Genomic DNA, 25,941 nt, shown 5'->3' with positions numbered 1-25,941 from the left:
ATTGGTAAAGCATAAAAATCTCACTCTGTTTCCTTACAATTATATAAGTATATACTTTACTCTTACATTTTATTTCTCTGAAACCAAACTAGCACATCTGATCTGTAAGAGAAGAATCATATGTTCATTGGTGTTCGTACAGAAACTCCTCTTTGCTGAAATTCATTCTGCTTTTATTACAACCTCCTTCAATTTTGTCAGGAATTATCACCTCAGTTGTTAAGTCAGAAAAAAAAATGGAAAGGGAAATGAGGAGGGAGGGAAAAGATGAACAATGGAGGAAAAGAATGTGAAGAGAAAAATACGATTTGAAATTCCTGATACTAACATTTCCCAGGAATGCATGTAAGGGAAAATGACTTTAAAGGTTCTAAAGTTTTAGATCAGTGGTTCTCAAACTGTTGCATATCATATATCCTACACATCAGATATTTACATTATAATTCATAACAGTAGCAAAATGACTGTTTTGAAAATAGCAACAAATAATTTTATGGTTGTGGTTCACCACACATGAGTGACTCTATTAAAGGTTCATAGCATTAGGAAGGTTGAGAACCACTAGTTTATATATTTCTAAGTGTGTATGACTGTAGACCATGGAGGTTGTATGATGACTTCCAGTTGCACAGCTATCTGGGTTTGTGAATACTATAAAATCTCCAGATGTTATTCAATTTCTATCCCAGAGTAGCGTGTTATGTTACCATAGTCATTCATGAATAAATTTACCAGATCCTTCTTATCTGGTGTGTAGGACATATTTTAAGAAATTGTTCATTAGACCCCTGAATATGGGTCTCAGCCAGAAGGTCTGAGCAGTCTAAGAGACCTCAGACAGTGGAGCCAGGATGTATCCCTGGTGCACAAAAGGACTTTGCAAACATATCCCCCATGGAGGGATAACTGCCTTATTCTAGAGATAGGAGAGAAGCCCTAGTCCCTACTTCACAGGACCTGTCAGATCTACATGACCCCAACTGGATGGCATTCCCCTACATATTGTATTGTGGTGGGGGGTTGGGAGGGGAGGGTGTTTAGAGTGCATGGGAGAGGGTAGAGAGGGCAAAAGGGAGGGAAGGAGGGAGGGAGGGCTTGGGGGGAGGGAGGGAGGGAGGGAGAGGGAACTGGGATCGACATGTAAAATAATAATAATAATAAAAAAAAAAAAAAAAAAAAAAAAAAAACGCTTTGACTCCAAAATTTAAGTTGAAGAACAAGTTACTGGGGAAAAGTATTTCTATTTTTGTTTCCACAGAAAATGAAAAGATGTGGATTCCTTCCAGACTAATGTGGTTTGATCACACCAGACCGCCTGAAACAGAGTACAAGCTGATCCTACATTCCAAACAGCTGGACAAAACAGCCCTACAGACTACAGCTAGGATATCTGAATCTTCTTCGAATCCCCCAAGACAGCGCCCCTTACCAGCAGGAAGTAGTTTGGAAAGAACGACGCCCAAATTCCCAAATATTGTGTATAAATGTTTGTTTTCATTTAATTGGACTTTGTTATATAAAATTAAATAAAAAATACTCTATATGCAAAAAAAAAAAAAAAAAAAAAAAAAAAAAGAAAATCATGAAAAAAAAAAAAAATATACCAAAATTACAAAGACATGGGCTCTAATGGTATTAAACGAAGCCAGAGCAAGGGTTAGCAGCCAAAGAGGGAGAGCTTCCTCCTTCAATACACTGTATACATGCTGGCTACCACTAGAAGGTGGATCTGATTCTTCCTTTATCTGATTTGTTTTGTTTTGTTTTTTGTTGTCAAAACAGGTTTATCAGTGCAGCCCTGGAACTCAACCTCAGAAAATCAGGCTGCCTCCTTTGTCCTGGGGTTAAACATGTTCACTATCACCAAGCAGTTAAAGGTAGATCTCATCATCTATTTCCTTATGAGGCTTCTGTGGCAGTCCTGGAATTTATACTGCCAGTCTGACATTCCTCAACCCATATATGGGTATGCTTTCCAACTTGTCATAGAGCTCGGATAACTCCTATTGCCCTTTATACATTACCTTTCCTGCTACAGGATGCCTGTGTCTTGATGATGATTGTCTCCTATCTAAATAACAATAGATTTGGCCTAGACAGCTTTACATGCACCCTGAAGGAAGGAAGGAAGTGCAGCTATGGGGAGCAGGAAGGCAGATAGTATGTGCAGTTATGAAGTGCCTTTGACATTAGGACAAGTAATTTCTGTTTTCCATTCATATTAATACTAATAGAAGTCCCCTTCCATTGACCCACCTTTGTTTGACTACTTAATTTAAATATCCTCTGGGGATTGACCTGGCCCATAGTGTTGCTCAAGGGGCCTCCTGATTTTAAGCAATTTCTTGGATAAATATTCATCGATGGTTTCATATGCTTTTTCTATACTGTGGAAGCTACGGCCTCTGACCATGGAGTTAAATAACTTCCCCAAATGTATAGGCTTTTTAAATCTAGAGACAGAATATATTTATTTCCCCTTGATTTCTCATTACAAGTATGTCCCAATTAACACTCTTTAATTTCTGCAATCTAATGAAATGTATCTACTATACCAGTGTAAAACTGAGTATGATAGCTTCAATGGGAACTTCAACATCTGACAATGACTGTTCCAAAACATAGATGGGAGACAACAAGAGGGAACCAAAGTACAAAAAGTTCTAGAAGTAACTTAGGGATGTAGAGACTGAGAGAAATAATTTTCCTAATGCTTAGGACTATTTGTTATTGATGCAATTCTTTTTGTCTAGAAAAAATTAAACTTCAGTAAAAAGATTCAAACATGCTACTAAAAAAAAAAAAAAAAAAAAAAAAAAAAGAAATTGTTCATTAGTTCTACCTAACAATGTGGCATGCTTTGCAATGATCTTTTTATTTGTGATCTTGTCTTAAAAGTAAGGAAATATTTTATTGGCATTAGAGGTTCATACATACATACATACATACATACATACATACATACATACATATATATATATATATATATATATATATGCCCTCCTCATAGCATCAAAGAAAAGGGGAGTAGGGGAGTTTTAGGAAGGAATGTACAGCCAATGAGTGAGTTGTCTATTCATGGCTGAGGTGACTTTGGTGAACCAAGTTTAAATATTCACACTCAAGCCTTGTCTTGGCTCATAGTTCTCATTCAAGACATAAATGGAAAAAGTGTACTACTATTTCAATTCTAACTACTCTAAATATATTCTTCCATCTATTCCATAAAAGGTATTGAATCAATCTTCATCAGGAACCACAAATATTAATATTTTATCTCTTTTCATACTTTCTAAGCATGCATAATCATTTGGAAGAGAAATGATTTATTTTAAGTATTATTGATTTGTGAAAAAGTGACTGCGTTTTGCCACCAGAAACACAATTTTATTGCATTTGTTAACATACAATAAGATGTAAGTAATATATACAGGAAACATTTCAAAGAAATGAATAGCTAGTATCCCACTAAGCTCCCACTTGTCACAATTTGTTTCTAGAAGGGTTATAAATGTTAGCAATAAGAAAGCTAATGGTTTCTATGTCCTCAGTAACATTTCAGTCTATCACATGACACATGAGGAGAGGATCAGCAGAGATGGATGATGAATGGTCAAATTAAAATCCTTTCCACCCTTACAGCTAATACTCCCAATGACAATTTATCCAGTTATTCTTATTGTGCAAAAACCTGTATCCTGGCAATCTGATTCACATACTCATAATTTGTAGTCTTGGAAAATGAATTTTAACTCTGTTTATTTCTAATATTTATCATAAAATATATTTTAAATCAATAAATATATTTTAAATATTCCTGAATAACTGGGTAGACTCTGTAGTAGAAGTTCATGGGCTAATGTGAAAAGCTGAACACATACACACAAGCACTTGCACACACACATACACACACACACACATTCATGTTCATGCACAAGTGTGTACATACATATGCACATGAATACATACAGAGAGAGTCATGCATACACACACACACACAGACACACATACACACACACACACACACACACACGTTTGGTATTTGCCCATACCTGTATCTTTTCTTTTAAAGTAACATAGGACTAGTAAATATAGGTACCTACATGCAACCTGAGCCCCATAAATATATTTGTTCATTGTATGCTGTCCTGTATTTTTAGCAAGATTTGATTGTTAAAAACAAAATTTGTTGTAAATATACATATACCTAAGAGACCCAGATTTCTTTTTAATTTTTATATAATCTATTATAAATTACCTAAATTAATTTTTGTTTTTTGTTGAGCATGGTAAAAAGTGATACTATACTACACATATGTAATATTTGAGAATCAAATGGAGTTAATTGGCACTGCTATCTTTGGCCATTGATAATTTTTGTGTTAGGAATTTTTATTTCTCATTCATTTTGAAATATGCCATGTTTTTCAAAATGATAGTTACCTATAATGCTCAAGAAAAAAACAGAAGCAACATGTTCATTCTTTATGAGGTTTTTCAGCCTGGATTGATTTTCATGCCTCTTCTTTATTTTTTATTTTCTGTCCCTATCTTACCTGCTCTATCTCACATTTTTTAGCTGAATCAATTCTCTTCTTCTACAAGGTTGATGTACTGCTTTTCACAAATGATCTTCACCATATGGTGTGTTAGACTAGGAATTATTGCTGTGAATATATAGAATGTCCTCTTGATACAACATTGGACTTATTCTCATACCTTGAGAAGCTCACTGGGCAAATTGATGTGTTGATTTTACATAACTGAAAGTGATAAAGGTAGCATGCATACAAGCATTTTGATGATTTGACCTCCATAAGTATTTACATTTAAATTCCTGAAAAATCAGGTATTTATTACAGTTTTGCACAAAAGGCATTGGAATATGAAGGATCACAACACCAAGGCAATTGGATAAAAGTAGTTTTTGAGCTGATTTATGTCAAACACACACACACACACACACACACACACACACACATATATATATATATATATATATATATATATATATATATATATATACACATCTTTTTATTGGCTATATATTCAGGGAAAGACTTAAAGTATCTTTTATTCTTTTTGGTGGAGGTGTACAATGTGTGTGTGTGTGTGTGTGTGTGTGTGTGCATGTGTGTGTGAGTGTATGTGCAAGTTCATACAACATAGGTGTGGGACACAAAGGACAATCTCTGGTGTCTGGCCTCATCTTTCATCTTTTTAAAAGAGGGTTTCTTTGTTGGTCACTGTTCTTGTGACAAACTAGCTGGACCTACAAGATTGATGAATCTCTTGTCTCTGCCTCTCATTTCCCTGTATTAGTTTTGGAATTATAGACATGCACAACCATGCCTGGCTGACATTGGTTCTAGGGATTCTAAGCAGAATCTCACATCTGTGTGGCAAGTACTTTAACCTATGTATCCAGCCATTGCTCCAGACTAATAAATCATTACATAGTATTATGAAGTTATATGTTTAATTAAAAGGTGTTTTATATTCAGCTTTAACAAAACTTCTCACATGCAAACAAACTCTTCAACATGCAATTGAATTATTACCAACTCAAGGACTTTATGACTTATTTATGTTTAAAAATTAAATAGCTATGTTTGCAAGTCATGCATTCACCAATGAGTTATCCAGATAGGAAATAGAAGTTTCTTAAAGAGTTATAAGAGATAACAATATGGAAAACAGGATAAAGTCTGGCAAGGAGGTCATATATTACTGATATTTTATTGAACTTAATTTTGATGCCTCTAAATACTGTGCATTTCTATTGCATTTGACTGCTTAAAACAACACTAAGTAAAAACACTCATTCTTCATCTACAATCAAAATTTTACTTGAGAAACTTCAGGGTATTTTTTTCAAGTGAGAAAGTAGGACTGGGAATAAGTGAAATGGGTTTAATTCTAGCTGTAGCACCCACTGATGACTTGGTGTGGGAGTTCCTTAAAATCTTGAACAATAGCTTTTTATAAAGACCTTGAAAAATTCTTGTGAGAAGTTCACCTCTCTTGAGGACTTTTGATACAAGCCATACTTTATCAATTTGTCCAAATGAATATTAAAAATTGGTATGTAATTCAGGAATAGTTAACATTTGAGCTAGATTAACCATTTTGATGCATATTTCTCTTAATGTAATTTTTTGGTTGTTTTTTTTTTGCAAGATTATTTTTAATTGTTTTCCATATCTATCATCTGTTTACTACCATCACTACACTCAAAGCTGAGTGGCTACATTTTTTTAATTGTATGTATATGTGTATAAACATACATATTAGTAAATAGGTACTGCCTACTCAACCCATATGTTACTTATATGCATATGATTCCAGTATATGTATATGATTCCAGAATGATCATTTTATATTGGAGAAGCAACTGTTAAGTTGTTTTCTGGGAATGACTCTTTCTCTCATTCTCAGGACTCCTTGTTTGCCTGTAGGTTTTTATATTGACTTAGAGGCATCATGAGAATTTTCCTTCCAATTTAGAATGTCTACTGGTGTCAGATTGAGAGAAAAATGAAGTGGGGAATGATGTAGTTATAGTTTAATTTCAGTGGTATAAAATTACAATTACTGTTAATCTAATTATCCAAGTCAATTTATTGATATGACAAAGAACATGAAAATGTTAAGATTCTATAAAAATAATGTAGTAGGTGAATATTTCCTGAGTATTAGTGGTGGCAGAGGATAGACTGTGATTCCTAGAAACATTGACAGAGAGCAGAATTTTGTTTGGAGAAAAGTTACTGGGATTATGACAGCAGTGGTATAGATTAAAGGATGAAATAGGGCATTAGAAATATATAAATCCAAGATTCGATTAAAAAATTTAGATTTCAGACTGATTTTAGTTTCTGGAATACATGGACATCTATGGAATAGAATGCACCATCTTTTCACTGAATCAGTGTTACTGAGTAAAAATCAAGTACACATACTGATTGTACACATTGGTTAATGTATAGAGAAGTAGAAGTTGATAAATATTCCCATAGTGTTTAGCAAGTTGGAAACTACTAGCTAATGAGCTTTTGTATGGTCACCTACTACAGGAAATTAATTTGTTGTATGGCAGGAGCTCTAATCACTTAATTTTCTTCTCATAAAATTTGAAATTAGAATGACATTTGATTCTGTTATGTCAAAATAAGAACCTGATGACAGAAAAGGAAAATGAGAGATAAGACAGTGTTGAGGCAAGATTTTGTTCCCAAACGAGACCAAAACTTAAAATGCTAAATGTAAACAACAAAAAAAAAAAAAACCCTTTTTAGGGACATTGATATATATTAGGTATGATTTTTATTCAAACCTATATTAAAAACATTGGTTAGCAAGTCAACATATGTAAAAGAAGGAAACTAGGAATATTTACTGGGGGAAATGCTAAAAAAAATTAAATACCCTTGAATAATTTAATAACTTTTTAGTAGAAAATCAGAAATTTTGATCTTCAAAACAATACAGAAAAGTCTCTAAAATATGTCATTACTGCCATTATTTAGGAGGAATACATAAAAAATTCTGCAAGTATAATGGTGCTTTGATGCTATGGTATAGTAACATACAGCCAGCTATAAAACAAACAAACAAAAAAAAAAAACTGCAGTGTACATTTGTACCAAGTCATCCTAGGTCAAAGTTTCTGAAATAGCACATATCCATGTTACTGGGAAAGATGGGAAAGATAAGTGCCTGCAAGCTGAGCAAGCTAAAGAATGTGTGTAAGAAACTTAAAGATGCCTTTGCTCTTTCAAGAAATCTGACTCTTAATTAATATCTCCAATACTAAAATTACATATTAATATTGATGTATGAGTGCTCTCAATCCACCTTTGTGTGTGTGTGTGTGTGTGTTTGTAAAATATATAAAATTACAAAAAGGATATTGCATATTGGGATATGCATCTTGAGCCTCCAGTTTTAAAAAAGATTCCTGGTCTTTTCTTGATTATTAATACTAACATATATATATACCAATTAAACCTTGAACTAAAAGGTACAATTAATTCCACTGCTTCATTTATTCACATGTATCCAAACTAAAATTAAAAGCAAACTAATAAAAGAAAAGTAGAATGTGTCTGGTTCCATAAAGCCACATTTCATAACCATGGAGAGAATCATACTAAATCAATCTGAGGTTTGTCAAACTATAAATGGTCCCCTTTATTTATCACTGTTTATGTCTCAATACTTCTCTGTATGCTATAGTGGTATTTATGTGAATGAGTAACAAAAACTAATGCACTGCATTTTTAAACAAAAGCATTGGGCTGTCAAAATTATTTTTTAATGGAACTGGACATCAGGCTAAGTATGGACATGGTTCAAGTTGTAAAACAAGTATGTGGTGGGTTGAATTAGAATGGCTTCCGTAGGTTCATATGTGTGAATGTTTGGTTCCCTACTTGGTGGAAGAATTTGGGAAGAGTTAAGAGATGTGGCCTTGTTCAGTCAAAGTATATCCTTGTTGGTGATTTGTCACTGGGAGTAAAATTTAGTTTCAAAAGCTCACTGTAAGCCAAGACTCACTCTCTTCCTGAAATTTATGGAAGAAATGTGAATGTTATGCATATAAAGAAACTCAGTAATATAACTACCCCTCTCACAGTGAGGAAAGGGCTTCATAATCTGAGGTAAAACAGGGAAATGTGTCCTTTTGTTCACAAGAATCATTAGACACCCTTTGTTATCATCAGCTGAGGATCCCAGAAATATCAGCAACTATTACTAGAGGTATCCAGCATGAGAAAAGAACTGTGTAATAGCCAGCTCACTGGGATGGATAGGAAGAGTTAATTCAGCAGGGATTTTAGGGTTAGTGTGGGGGTTTAGTGGCTTTGCTGAGACCCTGGGTGGGACATGATCTTTATAAGGTAGGGGAAGTTCTGGAGATATGAATGATTTAGACTGGGTTTTAAAATGGCTAAAACAATCTAGAGGAGATAAGAAAAGTAAACATAAATGGGGCCTATCAGAGTCACTTGAGAGCTCCAATATTTCTTGAGCGAGATTTTATAAGGAAAAAATTGGCAGAAGCCAAATTCAGCACATATGAGACTATGGAAGGCTTTTCAAGCTGAGGAAAGAATTAATGATTATATAAATGACAGAATGGTGAAATGGAAATAGTAAGATTATCCCAGAGTAGCCAATATGGCGCAATACTAATTTGTGTACATTTATTTCCTACACAAACATATATTGGATCTGGGGATGAAAACTATTCACTCAGCACAGAGTGAATTCTCGTTGGGCCAATGAAGAGTGAGCATCAACCATAGTTCAAGCCCAGAGATAATCAGACATAGGGAGCCTAAATGGTTTTTATCAGTTAGCATATAAGGACATGCTTCTCTTTGGGCATAGTCCAGTCAAAGTAAAGGACCAACCACCATACCACTGAGCCTAGTAGAAGCAAGCTGATTAATATGAGCCTTATGGAGTAAGTGACTCTTGAATACTCAGCATAAAGAGACCCTCCATGCTATCCCCTCCCCAGTAGTACAGAGACCATTGAGGACAAAGAGCTAAAGGAATGTCAGAACCAAAGGAAGGGAAGAAATGTTCTCTGGAATTGATATGGTATCACTCTCCTGAACTTTCAGCCACCATGATTATACTCAAGATACTTGCACAAAATTGAGCTATTATTGTTTGTTCCTAGAAGAGGAATTTAAAACATCTCACTCTTATCAAGGCTACCTGGGTATCTAATGGTTTCTATAAACAGTGCCCCTTTCTATTTATCAGAAGTGAGCATTTGTTGAGAAAAGGGTTCTCACAAGACCCAAGTCCTCTCTGTAGTTAAAAACTGCTATGAGAAACAGACATTATCTTCTGTGGAGTATCTTCTTTTAAGTTTACATGCTCCTATAAATAATGCCCCAGTGACACTTTTGCAAATAACCCATTGCCCATGCTTCTATAAGCAATGATAATTAAATTTAATTCCAACTTAGACTTGCATAGAATCATTGCCTGATCTGTTACTGATACCATTTTTCCTCATCTCAAAAAAGTTTGCATAACAAAATATGAATGATATGTGACAATTCTTAGTTAACATTTTCTTCTGTATCATAGGGAAATATAACAGCAATTGAACACTTTTTCCTATAATCACGAAATTAAATTGTGTGAATATAAAAAAAATTATTTGAACTAATATATGTGACTTTTGAAAGGTTACATTACTTAGAATACACAATCATTGTAATGTCATCTGAGAGCTATAGGTACTTCATTAGTTTGTGATATTCATTATGATTCCCTCTTTAGGAAGATGTGATAACAGTTAAGAATGGCTTGCTTTGTGCTTTGTTTGTGTATCTTAGTTTGTGATGATTATTTAAGAAACAATACTGTAAAGGGATTGAATGAAGAAAACCAACATCTTATTTTTATCTGCCCAATAAAAACAAGAAATGACACAAAATGCTATTTGAACAATAGGCATTCACATCTCAGAATTGTATTTCATTATGACTAGATACACCTGAACCAAATATATGTTGTAACTGATGCTAGAAAACTAGTCAGTAACAAAGGAAAATTGGTGCTGATATTAATGCATATAATCCTAGAATGAAATTCCTGCTTGAATAAGAAAGATGATCTAGAAACAGATGCCAGACCTACTGACATACTTCACTCTTGTGATCTAAAGTTCAAGTTATGTTGAGGAATATGATGGCACCAGGGTTAAATGAGTCACAGATGGGTTTAGGACACGGTGTATGCCTTCACTATTAATTCATCTTTTATTGTGTGCTGAGAATGAAAAAAAAATGTTTAACAAGCTTAAAGTTACAGAGTATGCATTGAGATACAATGTTACAAATAGAAAACAGGAAGTGAGCACTGTGTTCATTTTTTCCTCCATACCACCATATTAGAAAAGAGACACTCCCTTAAAAAAGGTTTGCAGTATAGCAACTCTTTGATCCAGAAGGAATATGCAAATGGAGTTATTGATTGGTCTATGTAGTAAAAACTCGGAGTACGATATAGAGGAAAATGCTGAGAGATCAGAGAGAAGAAGGAGCAAGCCACTGCCATACCTTAACCCTTAGCATCACCACAGACAAGAGAGTGAGTTCTTGTTTCTCTGGGTTTATATCTTGCTTCTGCTCAGCTATCCCACTTCTTGCCTGTCTGTCCAGAACTCCAGACCTCTATGGTTAGCTAGTGGCGGCAAGCTCCATTCTCTGACATTCTGGCAGGCTTTATTTGTACAAGAAAGATATTACCACAAAAATAGAACTCTTAAGATGAATCTTGTGATTATGCCTGGCTAATATTCTCCAAGAACCAGGGGGAAAATTAGTATTACAAATCATGTCACTGTAACAGAGAAATAATGTTTAAATGAAATTATTTTAATATGGAGAATTTCTGCTTTCCTTTTGATACATATGATAATATTTACCACTTACCTCATGTTAAGGTTAAGTTCAAAGTCTTCTATATCCATGTCTTGTATGTATTTGTAAGACATCTTCTCAGGTACAATCTTCTGAATATATAGGAATGCAAATTAGACAGCACCTTTGCCTCCTAAAGTTTATTTTCCCAATAATGTAATGCAGAAAATTAGAAAAATTGCCCAAAATGTATGCAGCAGAGAAGACATCATCTTCAACAAAAGGTGCCAAGAAAACTGGGTATCTACACATAGAGGATTCAAATTAGGCCCATATCTAACACACAGCACAAAAATCATCTCATAAAGTATAAAAGGCCTCAGTGTGAAACTTAAAATGAATGAAACACTAGAAGAAAACACAGGCACTGTCCTACCTGACATAGGTACAGGAAGGGAATTTCTAAATAGGAATCCATTTGCTCAGAATCAAATGGCTACAGTGAATAAGTGAAACAGAAAATCTATAAAGGTCCTGTACACAACAGAGAACTGAGGGAAGAGAAAGCCCACAGAGTGGGAAAAAATATTTATCAGTTACATATGTGATAGAAAATTAATACCCATAATATATGAAGAACTAACAAAAGGAAGAGCCACAACAAAAACCACAAATAAACAATAAACCAAGTTTTTAAAAAATTGGCTATGGCTCTGAACTAAGTTCCCAAAAGAACTAGATATGGCTAACAAATATCTCAAAAAGTATTCAACATTTTTTCACAATTTTGGAGCTGCAAATTAAAGCCACTATAGGATCCCATTTTACTCCAATAAGAATGACTATGATCAGGAAAAAAACTGACAACCAATGCTGCCCGGTATATGAGTATCAGGAATGGAGAATTCCCAGTGCTGGTGCGATTGCAAACAACTCTGAAAATCACTATGGAGAATATTTTTTTTTATGTTTTGATTTAAATTTGAAACAAGCTTATTTTACATGTAAATCCCAGTTCTTGTACCCTCCTTTCCTCTCCTATTCCCCCCCACCAACTCACATCCCACCCCCTTTCTGCTCCCCAAGGAGGGTGAGGCCTTCCTTGGGGATTCTTTAAAGTCTGTCATATCATTTGGAGCAGGACCTAGGCCCTCTCCCATGTGTCTAGATTGAGATAGTATCCCTCTACGTGGAATGGGCTCTCAAAGGCCATTTGTATATTACAGATAAATAATGATCAATTACCAGAGGCCCCATAAATAGCCTAGTCCTCCGATCTAACACCCACATTCAGGGAGTCTGGACTGTCCTATGCTGGTTTCCTAGCTATCAGGCAGGAATCCAAAAGCTTCCCCTTGTTCAGGTCAGAAGTTTTTGTGGGTTTCTCCAGCCTGGTCTTGACCCCTTTACTCATTATTCCTTCCTTTCTACAACTGGATTCCAGGAGTTCAGCTCAGCGTTTAGCTGTGAGTGTCTTTTTTCTGCTTTCATCAGCTCCTAGATGATGGCTCTAGGATGGCATATAAGGTACTCATCAATTTTATCGGGGAAGGCATAGAGAATTCTTAAAAAGATAAAATTAAATCTACCATATGATACAAGCATACCACTTCTTTGAATATGACCAAAGAAACCGGCCATTTACTCTATAAATATTTTTTCAATCCATTTAGTACTGACCATATGCACATGGTTGTAGGGCCATTCACTTTTGCATGGGGAAACTACCCAAAGCTAGTCTTAAAAGAAACATGACTCTCCCTCCTTTAACAGCCATTAACTACCAAAAGTTCTTCAGATAGGGCTGAGGACTTGGAAACCTCTCCCACACTCCTGTTTCAAATTGTAAGTGGCTTCATCTTATGCAGGTATATGTGCTATTTCCTTGTTATGTCCACATGCATTATATCCAAGCTATTATTTTGATTTGGTTTTAACTTGAATTTTTACAAAGGCTTCCCATGTGATCCAGAACTTTCACAGATACTACCCAATTAATATTTGTTGATTATTTAAAATATTTATCCATCAGATGTTACCCTGAAAGCTCATGACAGATCTTTCTGCCTATGGAATATAACTACCTGTCCTTTCTATAATTAGCTCCTTAATCAAGGCTATCTCCAATGATAATGTGGTTTATAATTTCAATGACACTAGCACCTCCAAAACATATCTTTCGTTTATGTAATGAATGCCTTGATTAGCAAATCATAAAACAGAAGATTAAGTAAATTTTTATTTCCACTTACTGGTATGTGTTTCCATACACATCATGGGAACTCATGACAGAACAATGGGAAGAATATGTACTCAAATGATTCTAATAAACCATGATCACAGAATTATTTATTAGGACAAAGAAGCCTTTTAAAGGGCTTTAAAGGGGATAGATATCAGACACTGAACTTCAGTAGCACTGTTATCTTCTAATTTAATATCAGTAACTGTCCTCTGAATATAGGAATATCATTGGAAACTACATATAAACATTTGAAATTATCAGAGCCTCAATCCGCATTTATTTTCTTTTACTTGCTTTTGCTCCCGCTTTCTCACCAGGCTGTGTGACTCAACACCACCTCTAGAAGATTATCCCAAGGTCCCTTTCTCAATCATGGAACTCTTTGTATAATACCTATTATCTCTCAAGAGGATTTGTCAGAAAATATATCATTATATGTACATCTAACAGTAGAATGGCATTATAGAAGAAGCCCTTGACTTGAATAGAACAAATAACCTCACATAACATTTTAGGTAAGAATTAGTTTGTTCTCAGCATATCTTGTAAATCACTACTAATTCATTTATGTGGTGCAATGACAAATAGCTATTAACTTTGTTCATTCCCATAGAATAAGTAAGTTATGCTGAAGTATTAGAATTTATTAATTTACTGCATCATTTACTTGATAAGACTAATCTTTTAAAGCAACTGCCTGAGTGAACTAAGCAACCAGTTCATTACAGAGAAGGTGGTATCTCACATATGAGAAATGAGAGGCAATACTTTCTATGCAATTTAGAGATGTTTTTCTATCAGTGTAAGAAGTTTGAAACAGAACACAGAAAGAAAAGGTGAACCATTCATAGAGGCATGCAAGAAAGTGTAGCCCAATGTTCAAGGTGATTTCCTTGGGATTAATTCTAGTAAAGCAATCACTATGGGAGATAGGAAAAATAATACATTTGCATTACAATTCAATACAACACACAAATGAAATTTGTTAAACTACAAGGTTAAGATGTCTTCCTTCTTAAAATAAACATTAATTTAGGTGACAGAGAGAACCACTGTATAAGAAGGAATAGTTGGGATCAGTACTGGCAAATGTTCACTTCCATTCAAAGTTCTTACAACTGCTGACAACTCTGTATGTATATGTATTGTATATTGAATGAATTAATTGATTTCTCTGTGCTTTAAGTTTATCATCTATTTAGGATAAATTTTGAAAAAAAAAAAGTATAGCTTAGAATTCTATAATATTTTAATTAGCACTCAAGCTACTACATTTACACTGATATCAGGACAAGCTCTTGCCCTGCTGTATAATTGCATGGGCATTTCTTTTCCTTAAAACGAAACCATACCTGAGGCATATTGAAACATAACATTATATAAAACTTTTGTTACAGCTAATAGAAGAAAAGCAAACACTACATGGTATCAAGGGACTCAATTCTTTGGATTCTCACATATGGTTCTCTCAGTGTCAGCTTTCTCTGACCTAAAATATTTTCCTGTACAAGTAGATAGCCCCTTTCAAGCTCAAATGAAAATGATCCATAAATACATTTTAGTTCCTAAGAACCCTTAAGTATTAGACATAGTTTAAAAATAGGGCTGAGATTTTCTGGTGAAACATTGCATTGTAGACTTGTGCTTACTTTTATGAAAGCCATGCATCTTCTCCAGACAGAACCCAAAATTCAGACAAGGGCCAAGTCTTTAACCAATAGTCCCTTCCTGTCATTGATGTAAATATGTAATGTGACATGTTAGGCACCTGTACCAGGGGGAGGCACTGTTACTCTCTTACCATCACAATACCTAGAGCCGCAGAACCTGTGCAGATTAGATAATTACAGTAGTGAAGGACTAAGAATCAACAACAGCAACAACAAAGTCAAGGTTTTTCCTCAAAATGGAAAAGTTGAAATGTTTTACTGTCACTTCTTTGATTAAGGATGACATATGTGATAAAATGCAGAAAACTTTAGGCATATAATGTCTTATCATAACTTCAATTTTAACCCTGTCAATTCATTAAATAACTAGTAAGCTAATACATTCACAATGGGAGATGGGATAGGAACAGGCTTGTAATGAACAGTGGGTTGTTTCACTAGCTCTTTTCCATTAGGGATACAGTGAGATACTTAGTTTTAACAGAAGTTGGCACATTGAACACTGGAACTATAAGGCACAAGATTTATTAAGAAAAGTTTATACAGAGTTATGACACACAAAGAATTTCAGTTTTATAGTTGTTAATAAACTGATTTGCTGAGACTAAGGACAAACAAGTGGCAAAATTGACAATGCTATACTGAATGTAATAGATCAAGTTCTTTGAATGTTCTTGTCTGCAATCTTTAGATCACAGAGTGGCTATGCACATGAAATTTTTAAGAAAGAAAAAGAAAGCGTTACCATGAAGATGTTATATTAATTTAATATCTGCTTGACAAAAGGACAAAAAAGAGACTCTTGATATATACATGTGTGTGATAGGATGTGTGTGTGTGTGTGTGTGTGTGTGTGTGTGTGTTTGCACATGTGCACACACTGGCGCACATACACCTTTATCATATGTGCTTAGAAAATAAGAAAAGGGAGAACTAGGAAAAATGAAGTAAGGATAACTTATGGCATGATGAATTAATTAATACTCTTTGATAGGATTTATAATGCAATATTTCTTTCAAAAAGTTGTCATGCAAAATAAATTTCAACCTTTGTTACTTGGCTATCACTAGAAGATCTCTAGTGAGTGAAGGAATTTACAAATCAGCATTACTAATACAGTTGTGCTAAAAAATAACTTGGCTATCTGTGTAATACATAAAAGGCAATAGTAAAGGTAAATATTTGCCTATTTTATACAGATTGTGCTATCTATATTTATGTATTCACCTATCCTTAAACAGGAATCTATAAATTAAATACAGAAAAAAGTTAAAATATACTTGAAATGTTTCTGTATTCCAGGTTTAGTCCTTAAATGCATGGAATTGTATAGGAAAACAAGACCTACAGTTTTCTGTTATATGCTTAATAAAATATCTTACTAGTGTTACCATTCTAGAGGCAGCAAGACCTAAGAGAAAGGAGCCAATGAATGAGGCTGACTAAAGTGGCATGTAATAGCTAACTTATATTAGAGCCACAGACAATTTATATTTCAATGGTTAAACAAGGTCACATAAGTAAAATTATTATGCATTCAAGTTGTATACAATCACAAATGACACATGGCAAAAACATGATTTTCTTAGAGTTATATAAGGGATAGTTTATACATTTAATTGAATAACATCAACAAGCATAATGAATAATCTGATGTAAACTCATGTTTGCCATTTTAAGAAGCAAGCTGTTACTAAGCATTGTTAAGTGGTTACATTAGAAATCCTGATTCAAATTCATGAATATGAATTATGATTATGGGAAGGATGTAAACTACTGATAGTGACACAAATAGAGTTTGGTTAAAAGGCTCCTTTATGGAGCTATCTATGAGCTTTTCCCTTTAAAGCTTTTGAAAATAGGAAAATCATCTTACAAATGGCTTATACTAAACTTTTGGATTTGAATTAAATATTGTTAAAGAGGAAAAAAAGAATTGGTTGCTACATGAAATGATAGTTATTCCATGACATAATAAGCTAGTAAAAGGACAAAACTAATAATATGTGTTTTTCACATAATGTACTGGTTGTTCTACAATTGTTTGAATGTGTGGATAAACTGCAGACAAGATAAAGAGGGTCTTACAGGAAGGACTCCATTACATTGTGTTCCAGTCAAGGTTCCTTTCTACTTTCTTTCTTCATATTCTTCTTTTTTTGATTTTTTTCCAAGCTCGCACTTCATAACGAATGGGAAAAGTAATTAGTCAACTGTTCTTTTCATGTGAAATTACGTATTTTTTCTGTCCCAGCATTCCTCTTTAAATTACTCAAACACTATACCAGTAATTTCTTATCTAATGTTGATTATCACATTCACTTTTCCTTGATACTGATTATCGAGGAATTCAAGCACAGATATATGGGTATTGTATCACATATGTAGGTATCCTCAATATATAATGACACATTCTAAATATGTAGAGAGAAAACCTTTCTATAGGTGGTCATATTCTCAAAATCATTTTAGGTCACAGATTCTTCTGCCAAGGCATACTCTTTTACAACAAAAAATCAAAGTTATTAATAAATGCAATGAAGATGGTATGTAATATATCTTTTCCTTTTGTGTGTGTGTGTGTGTGTGTGTGTGTGTGTGTGTGTGTGTGTGTGTATGTATGTATGTATGTATGTGTACCTCCACATCATGGCCCAATGCCTACATGTGAAATGCGAGACTGAAATGCTTTCAATTGCCTAATAAAACTGTGACTATATGTAAGCACTCCTGAGTATTTCAAAGCACTCTTTTGCAGGGTAGTGGTGATGAAGACATGTTTTTCTATACACTATTAACTGATCAGGAAATCACTGTATAGACCAAGATGGCCTTGAACTCACAGAGATCTGTCTGCCTTTGCCTGACTTTGAAGTGTTATTTGACATTCAAGATATGTGTGTCACCAAAAGATGTGAAAGACAGCACATTTGCTGAAATTAAGCATTTAAATTCTTTCCAAATAAACTTGTAATCTTAGAATTTCTTTCTTGGAAAGCAACAGTGCTGGCATGCTCTTCTCCCTTTGGCCTTCCATTACACTCTCCTTATTGTCATCTTCTCTGACAGCTGATCTGCTCCCATCAAAATATTCCAAAGCCTGTTTCCTACTCAAGACAAATATAGACTGCTCAGGCTATTATAATCTCTGTCTAATTGATGTTCTTAGACAAAAGTCCATGTTCCCCATACTCTTTTTATCTATCTTAACTCAATTTTTACTTATTTCTCTACATGGAGTCAGTTCCAAACTTTAATATTTTACTTTTGATTTCTCCTACTACATTTAGATCTAGAGTGTGAACATTACTTCATCGGGAGTTCTCTCCTGTTTCTTTTCAATTGCTCATCCACATTTGAATTTCTTGCATTTATGGCTTCACTTGTGTGGCTCATATGATTACTGATAGAATTATTCACACCTTCTAAGTGTTCAAGAAAATATATCAAATAAAGTCAAGAATGCATGTTAGAAATTTATTTTATTTGTTTATCATGGTTTAATAAGGATTGGGAAAATAGATAGGCCAAAAGATGTTTATTAAGGGAGAAATAACTTACAACAGAGACAGATGAACACCAGCAGGTTCCTGGTCCAAAGAATGCCTCTAGATGCTCTCTGTGACTGTCCAGCAAGCACGAGAGCTATCCTGGGCCCCTTCTACAGACCTAGTTCCCCCAGGTCATGTCTGCCACTGTCCCCACTATCACAATACTTTTGTTCTTTTAGAATTTAGTACAATATATTTTTATTAAATTCAACAACCTCCTCCACTCCTCCCAGATGGACACCCTTTCCTTACCTACTTTAAGTCACTTTTCCCCAACAATCCAGTCAAATTGTGCTACAAATACTTTTTTTTTTTTTAATGAATGTGTGGCCTATCACTAGTGCACGGTTGATTTATCAGGAGTAACACTTAAAGAAAACTGTATTTCCTTCTAGCAACTATCATTGCCAATAGCTGGTACTATGAGTGAAACTTGTTTCCACTTACTGGTATTTGGTCTGGAGAGTATGTCAATTTGAGAGTTCACAAGATGAGGATTCTAATGTCTTTCTACTCTTCTGGAGGTTCAGTTTTAAAAGACTAAACTTGGAAGTGCTCAAGTAGCTCAGACTTTACTTGACCACGGAAAAGAAGAGGCCTCTAAGAAACAGCAACAGATTATAGACCAACCAGATATAATTTCCTCTATCCAATATGGTAACTGAAGGTGGGTATGGAGGTGAGCATATGCAAACCCAGCACTGGGAAGCAGAGGTAATAACATCATGAGCTAGGTGACATGTGGGGTGTATAATGAGATCATGCCAAACATGAAATAAAACAAACCAATAAACTCCATTAAACGAAATGACATTTAATAAAAAGGAAAGAAAAATATTGGAAATATCTATGTGAACAAATATGATGTGAAAATTTTTTCCTTGGGAAGATGTGAACAAATAATTACCTCTTCTTTATAAGCTGCTGAGTACACACAAAAACATAATTCCACCAAGGTATGAGTTTGGGTATAAGTGAACTTAAAGTTTATTGGTTTACTTATTGATCAGGGATGGGGGATTACAACAGTGTGGAGGACCCCAAAGTGGCCACACCATTGAGGAATCTTACTTCTATCATGGGTAATGACATCTCCACAAGTATACAGGTTAAGTACCTCCTTCAGATAACTTCCCACAATGTTTCCTCTCTATCACTTCCCAAGTACATGAGGCCAGTTCTAAGTAAAGTAAAATTAAATACAAATGTCCATGGGGTCAAGAGGGAGCCTCCTGAATCTCTGGTGAAGATGCAATAATCCAATTGACTCCTCCTTCTATGAGGGAACAAGAGCAGGCAGCATATCTGATTTCATAGGTCTCTTGTGAGTAGAGGTAAGTGATCTGATGAGATGTCAGCTGGTTTTCTCAAAAGATAGTGTTTTATGACCTATAATAGAATTAATTTCCTTTTATTTTTTTTATTTTTTTTAATTTCGTTTTTTTATTTATTTTATATAACCAAGTCCATTTAAATGAAAACAAACATTTATAGACAATATTTGGGAATTTGGGCGTTGTTCTTTCCAAACTACTTCCTGCTGGTAAGGAGGGCTGTCATGGGGGATTCGAAGAAGATTCAGAAATCCTGGCTGTGGACTGTAAGGCTGCTTTTTCCAGCTGTTTTGAATGTAGGAACACCTGGTACTCTGTTTAGGCAGTCTGGCTTGATCAAACCACATTAGTCTGGAAGGAATCCACATCTTTTCATTTTCTGTGGAAACAAAAATAGAAATCCTTTTCACCAGTAATTTGTCCTTGAACTTAAATTTTGGAGTCAAAGCATTTTTTTTAATTTAATTTATTATTTTACATGTCGATCCCAGTTCCCTCTCCCTCCCTCCCTTCCTCCCTCCTCCTTCCCTTCCTTTTACCCTCTCTGCCCTCTCTCATGCACCCCAACCACCCTCCCCTCCCATCCCCCAACCCCAATTCCATATGTAGGGGAATGCCATCCAGTTGGGGTCATGCAGATCTGACAGGTCATGTGAAGCAGAGGACCAGGGCCTCCCTCCTGTCTCTAGATCAAGGCAGCTATCCCTCCATGGGGGATATGCTCGCAAAGTCCTTTTGTGCACCAGGGATACATCCTGGCTCCATTGTCTGAGGTCCCTTAGACTGCTCAGTCCTTCTGGCTGAGACCCATATTCAGGGGGCCTGAGTCAGTCCCATGCTTGCTTCCCAGCTATCAGTTTGGTGGCCCATTGGCTCCTCCTCGTTCATGTAGGCTGTCTCTATGTGTTTCTGCTGCCTGGTCTTGTCCTCTCAGGTATATTTTCTTAGCTTCTTTCAAGAATGGTAGTAATGAATACAAATGAATTTTAACACTGAAAATTAGTATTAGATTAGACGTGTATCAAATATTTCCATCTATTCTTGATTATTTTTCCTGGATACCTTTCTTTAATCATGCCCACATAATTCTCCAGATTATTCTGCTTGTTTAGTTTTAGCATGATTTTCCTACCAGATAAAGTCCAAAAAGAGACTGACTCTCTAGCTTCTGGGAATCTCTGTAATGTGAGACAAGATTGTTAAACTCACAAATCATTGGGCATTTTTCCTTGATCTAAACTGTCAAATTTTAGGCAGATATTCGAAAATATGAAACTTTATAGATGAAATATTGAGACAAAATGAACTTAAAAGCTTATAATTATTGAGGTTCTCTCTCTCTCTTTCTCTCTCTTTCTCTCTCTCTCTCTCTCTCTCTACTCTGTTCTTTGACATAAGAACACTAGATTAATTTATACAGCTGAGGACATCAGTAAATTCAGCTTCACATAAAGCATTTCAAAAGAAAAGTTCTGAAGTATAAAACTTGGAATATTCAGAAACCTTCAAACGTTTAACTTACCCTATTTTTATTTCAAAGTGCAAAATCAATAGGGAATTCTGACTTTAAAAATTGCTTATCAGTTTATAAAACAGACTCTGTCACAAGTACTTTTCATGGTTATTGTTGCTTCATTAGCTTTGTCTTTTATTGGTAAATGTTGCACCAAAATTACAGCCATTTGCTTATTAATTTTTTAATGGAGAGTTGCAGTGTTTTGTTTTTTTTTTTTTTTTTTTTTTTTTTTTTGGCTTCAATGATTTTATTGGAAGTACCAACAACACAAGGAAAATTGCAGAAATCAATTTTAATTAATTCTTCTAAATATTTTATTTTGGAAGATGAAGGGAATGGGCATGCCTAGCTAGCTAAAACGGTACCTGGGGTGCTTCTTGGTCAGGTTGTCTTAAAGAAGGCTAATATCATTTGTGGATCTAAGTCCTCAAACTAGGTGGGAACTTTGTAGAAACACAGGGAATAGATGGGGGTTCTCCAGGTACCAAATAAACACTGTCATGGTACTTATTCCAGAGGCAGAGGGCTCAGTGGAAAGGTTTTTTTTTGTGTGTGTGTGATACTCAAGGCTCACAAACACCACAGGGGTTCCCTATCAACCTACTCAGTGATGTTGAACCAGTGAAGAAAATCTGTCCCCACCAGAGATGGAAAGTATGAGATGATAGTAGGTGGGGAAAAGGACTCATCCAATTCCCCCACATTTTCAGGTGTCATGTCCAACAGTTCTGTTCTAGGTCCTTCTACTGAAATACAGGACAAGAACAGAGGACAGGATGGGAGAGTAATGAAGGCAACACATTCCATTTCTGGATGTGACATGGCTTCTTTTCAGGGGGAGAAAGCTACAATGTGCTCAGTGTTAGTGTAGGCATGTCCACAATGATTGACATACAAAGATGTGGAAGGACCCTTCCCTCTGCCACAAACCAGGGTCCCTTCACTTCTGAATTCACAGTAAGGCCTTGAAGTGAGAAACACAGCAATGGAGTAAATTAGAAGGCAGTAATTACCACACTGACATCCTGCCGCCATCTTTGCATATACTCACAAAAGAAAGAAACACAGTTCTCTTCTCCTTCCTGCATAGTAATCAAAAGCTCAAGGCATTCACAATCAGTCTACAACTCGACAGATAGCTCACAAAACTTGAGAGGTGTTGATCTTACCCAAATGTGTAACATACACATTTTTTCCCCATGGAAACTAAAATTTCTTAAGACCCACATTTGAACACACACATTAAATTACATACTGTATAATCACGGAGTAGAATTCCTTTGCACTTTTTTTCTATGCTTTTTATATTAACATCTAACTTGTCCACGCTGGTTTTTAGCTGGTCAAGAATGACATCCTGCACTCAGTTTCTGTCTGCATTCTTAAGGCTATGTCTTTGAGTCAGCCCAATCCCATGGACAGCTCATCTAGGTTGCTGTCAATCTTGTGATAAGCTCGAAGGCTTGAGTTCTTTGGGTAAACCTCAGCAGTCACAGCAGAAGCAGGCCCTTTGGGGATCGGGTCTTCATCATGCAGCCTTCTGAAATTTGGGTGGCTGGCTTGGTACTTGCTTTCATTGTCTTTACTTGTATTTATGGCTTCCTTCAATCTACTGTTGGGCTTGGATTTGAAGTAGTTGATAAATCCTCCAAACACTCTCTTAATACTGTTGATATGTTTCTGGCTCATCTTCAAATCTTCATCCATCTTGTCTACCATTTTATCCCTGTGTTCTAGGACTCCTAGCTGCCGGACCAGCTCCTCAAAAGAGACAACTCCGATCTTATCAGATTCATACATGAGGGACAAGGACCTGCTAGTGCTGGGGGCCATAGCCTCTCCCTGTCTAGTACCTCCTGTGGCAGGTACTGCTGATGGTCCATCAGCTCGTTTGACCTGTCGGGCGGGTCGCAGGCGTCCTTCCACGGGAAAGGCTGGATGTCCTTGTCTTCCACGTCGTCGGAAGGTTTATGGCTTTTGGGGTAGCTGGACATGGTGCCAGCAATGGCTTGGACATAGGAAGCAGGAGGGGCGACTGGGCCAGGAGTTGTAGCCCAGCGCCCGCAGGCAAACTTGCTCGATTTGTAGTATTTTTAATGATTAAAATAAAAAAAAAAATAGTGTTTAGGGCATCATTACTATGTCAATATCATGAAAAATATATTCACATATTCAAATTTATTTTTTCTGTTTTCCTTCTCTCCCTTTTTCTGTATAAGTATATAGTTTATATGTTACTATGTTTTTGAATGTATGCATGTATATGTGTGTGTGTGTGTGTGTGTGGTGTGGTGTGGTGTGGTGTGTGTGTGTGTGTGTGTGTGTGTGTGTGTGTGTATGTGAGAGAGAGAGAGAAGACCATAGGTGGAAACTGTCTCTCACTGATCCTTAAGCTCAAGAGTTGGCTAAAGTAGATGATTAATAAGCTCTTGGGGTCCATTTGTAGTTGTCTCTCAAGCACTAGGGTTACAGATGCATGGCATAATGATTTTTTTAATGCATTTAAGTATTAAAATAAGAACCCCATGAATGCACAGTAGGCACTTTATTGAGTGAATTATCTGTCCTGCCCTTGATATACTTCTTTTAATATGCACTGCTATATCACATATAGGCAATCAGCTCTTCTTTCTTAGACAGGTATAAAGCTTTCCAGTTTGGGGGATCTGTTTTGCACTTTTGATACTTAATCAGACTGTATTCCTAATGTACAAACTCACTAATATTTTCACTGCATTTCTTTCTTAGTTCCCTTTTGCTAGGATAATGTCCAAACTCATTGCAAAGACTGCCAAGTCCTTAAATGAAGCATTATCCTTACATAAATAACTTTAGAACCAGTGGTTGACTGACAGTCCTTGATGCTACTATATCTTTTGTGACTCTGTATATTCTTACTTGTTTTACAGCTATTTTTAGATCACATGGTTATATAATAAGTGAAATACAAATTTAATCAAAATTTTTATCTCAATTCCAAATCAATAGTCAAGGGTACACCTTAATTCATAGTTATCCCCTGTACTTAATCTGTATATTCCTGATACCTTAAATTTATTTTGCTTACTATTTTAACTCTATAAATTTAATATTACTAGAGGGGTTAGTTAGCAATAAGTACTTGTTAAGTTACTAATGTGATTATCAAAATTGATATCCCATCTCTCATGTTACCTCTTGGATTTTATGCTTTTCTTTCTAGAATCACACAATTTCCAAACTAACTAGTAAAGTTCTGTTCACTTATTACATATTTGAAATTGTTTTCATTTTTAACCTTTAAAAATATCTTCAATGGACACATACTTCAGGAAATATAATTATACTTCCTAACATTGTAAAGATATTTTTCACCTTTTACATGAATTTGGTTTCTGTTTTAAAGAAGTGAAAGGATAACTGAATTGTCATTTGGTGGAAAGAAACTATTGCTATCCTGTATGTTGGGTGAGTCTGTAGAATGTATATATATATATATATATATATATATATATATATATACACATATATGTGTATATATATATACACATACATATATATGTGTATATATGTATGTGTATATATATATATATACATACATATATATATATGTATGCTTTCCTATTTTCTTACCTTTCAAATTTCTGAGATGTAGCATTGTGCATTGTTGGTTTGTGTTATCTCATAAACATTGTTCAGTGATTGTTCTCATAACCATGTTGTTGCTGTCATTCTCCACAAAAGTCTACATTTGGAGCACCCAAACATTGGAAGGCATGAAAACCTCAGATTCTATTTCTGCCTTAAGGATTCAAGCTATGTAATGGAAAGAAATTCCCCAAGACCTCAAAAGTGTGTGTTCAGATATCATGTTCTTTTTGTACTTTTTCTTATTCCCTTTCCACTCTGGGTAAGGTTGAAGGGGTATAATCTTCCTTGTGTGTAATTTGTTTTGGTTCACATTTTGTTGCTCCAGATTTACACAGCATCTTCTTTTAAACTAAACCCAAAGCCTTGCCTCTCTCCTTTATTCCATCAATAAGAAGTTCATTGTCATTGAAGTTTGCAGAAAACCCCAAGGCAAAAGCTGCAGGGCCAACTTCTGTGTCTGGCTTTTTCATTTTTCTTTGTTGTGATGTTTCTGACTATTGATTTCAGAATTTCACTGTTAAGCAGACTGTTCTGTATGACTTGTCTTAATATATTTTAAGCAGCAAAAATATTTTTGGTCATATAGCAGGGAACAGAATTT

At 35.2% G+C, this 25,941-nt stretch overlaps 1 pseudogene; it reads right to left on the bottom strand.

The window, feature by feature from the left end:
* Positions 1-10,752: 10,752 nt before the first annotated feature.
* On the bottom strand, positions 10,753-23,704 carry LOC127214943 (synaptosomal-associated protein 29-like; annotated as a pseudogene).
* Between the last annotated feature and the right edge of the window lie 2,237 nt (positions 23,705-25,941).

Source organism: Phodopus roborovskii, unplaced genomic scaffold (assembly GCF_943737965.1).
Source record: "Phodopus roborovskii unplaced genomic scaffold, PHOROB, whole genome shotgun sequence".
NCBI lineage: Eukaryota > Metazoa > Chordata > Mammalia > Rodentia > Cricetidae > Phodopus > Phodopus roborovskii.
Note: the sequence above shows the minus strand (reverse complement) of the source record. Positions and strands in the feature narration are given on the sequence as shown.